Raw genomic sequence first — 2,212 nt, forward strand, 5'->3', positions numbered from 1 at the left:
CTCGAACCTGTGGGCTCAGGCAATCCACTCACCTCAGCCTCCCAAGCTGTGGGATTACAGGCTGAGCCACCGAGCCCGGCTGAGATAAGTTTTCAACAAGTTGCCCAGACTGGTCTTGAACCCCCAAGTTCAGGCCATTATCTCACCTTGGCCTTCCAAAGTGCTGGGATTACAGGCTGAGCCACCATGCCCAGCCACACTTTTCTTTTTTAAATAACAGCTTTGGCCGGGCTCCATGGCTCAGCCTATAATCCCAGCACTTTGGAAGACCGAGGTGAGTGGATTGCCTGAGCCCGCGTGTTCGAGACCAGCCCGGACAACTTGGTGAGAACTCGTCTCTACAATAAATCAAAAATTAGCCAGGCATAGTAGCGTGCTCCTGTAGTTCCAGCTACTTGGAAGGCTGAGGAGGAAGGATCGTCAGAGCCCAGCATGTCAAGGTTGTGGTGGCTGGGATCGTGCCACTACACTCCAGTCTGGGCGACAGAGTGAGACTCCAACTCAAAAAATAATAAATAAATAAATAACAGCTTTACCAGACTAGGCAACAAAGTGAGACATTATCTCAATAACAACAACAAAAAATTTACCTGGGCATGGTGACATGTGCCTGTAGTCGGGAGACTGAGGCGGGAGGATTGCCTGAGCCCAGGAGGTGAGCCATGATCATGCCACTGCACTCCATCCTGGGCGACAGAGTGAGACCCCGACTCTTATGTAAATACATAACAAGTTTATCGAAATATAATTCACATACCACACAATTCACCTGTCTCGAATGTAAAATTCAATGCTTTTAGCATATTCAGAGTTGTGCAACCATAAGCACAGTGAATTTTAGGACATTTTCATTTCTTCCCCCAAATCCATCAGCGGCCGTTCCCCGGGCTCCTCTCAATCCCTGGCAGCCACTGTGCTCTTTTCTTTCTATGGATTTGCCTGTTTCTGGACATTCCCTTTAAATTAAGTCTGCCACATCCGTCCTTGCGTGTCTGACTTCGCGCACCCGGTGTCACGTTAGGGGTTTGTCCACATTGCAGCAGATCATGCTTCACTTCCTTTATGGCTGGGTGACTTCCATCGTAAGGATGGACTGCTTCCACTGACCTGTTCATTTCTTGGTGGGCGTTTGAGTTGCGTCCAGAGTTGACGTCTTGAAACCTCCTCTTACTGAACCAGTTCTTTGGCCATCAGCCTCTTGCTGCCTTCACTTCTTCATCTGTAAAATGGGTGGAGCAGTAGCACCTCACCTAGGCAGGGCTGGCCCTCATATTCACAGTGCCCTTGTGCAAGGCAGAGGCGCCTCTCTGTCTCATTCCACGGCAGCTGAGCAGGTGAAGCCTTTGGTGTCAGAAGCAAGCCTGGCTAGGGGTACTTCCTGGGCTGGGTTGCAGCCCCTGTCCTCACTTTTAAAACTGTAGTTTTCTGGGGTTTTTTTGAGTTGGAGTCTCACTCTGTCACCCAGGCTGAAGGGCAATAGCATGCCTCGAGCTGCTGGGCTCAGGCGATCTTTCCACCTCAGCCTTCCAAGTAGCTAGAACTATAGGCACACGCCACCATGCCTGGCAAATGTTTTTTTTTTAATTTATTGTAGAGATGAGGTCTCGCCAAGTTGGCTAGGCTGGTCTCGAACCCGCAGGCTTAGGCAATCCTCTCACCTCCACCTCCCAAAGTGCTGGGATTATAGGTGTGAGCTACCGTGCCCAGCCAAAATGTAGTTTTTAATTTTAGTTTTATAATGTTCATTCAAAGTACCATTTTCCAAAGTTCTACCTTTTGGCTATCGTCAATTGCAAATAGTGCTGCTATGAATATAGGGTACCGAGTTTTTAGTACCTTTTTTTTTTGGAGTGCAGTGGCATGCTCACAGCCCCTGCAGCCTTGACCTGCTGTGTTCAGGCAATTCTTCCACCTCAGCCTTCCAAGTAGCTGGAACTACAGTCACATACCACAACACCTGGCTAATTTTTTTTATATATTGTAGCAACAAAGTCTCACCAAGTTGCCCAGGCTGGTCTTGAGCCTATGGGCTCAGGCAATCCTATTTCCCCTGCCTCCCAAAGTGCTGGGATTACAGGTGTAAGCCACCGTGTTTGGCAAGTATGACTTTTATTAATATTCTTTTGTCACCGTATATGAAGCCAGACTGCCTGGGTCCAAATTGGCCTCCTTCTCTTTTACCAGCTGTGTGACCTTGAGCTACTTCCTGTTA

Source organism: Carlito syrichta, unplaced genomic scaffold (assembly GCF_000164805.1).
Source record: "Carlito syrichta isolate Samal-C Ts95f unplaced genomic scaffold, Tarsius_syrichta-2.0.1 Scaffold92627, whole genome shotgun sequence".
Taxonomy (NCBI): domain Eukaryota; kingdom Metazoa; phylum Chordata; class Mammalia; order Primates; family Tarsiidae; genus Carlito; species Carlito syrichta.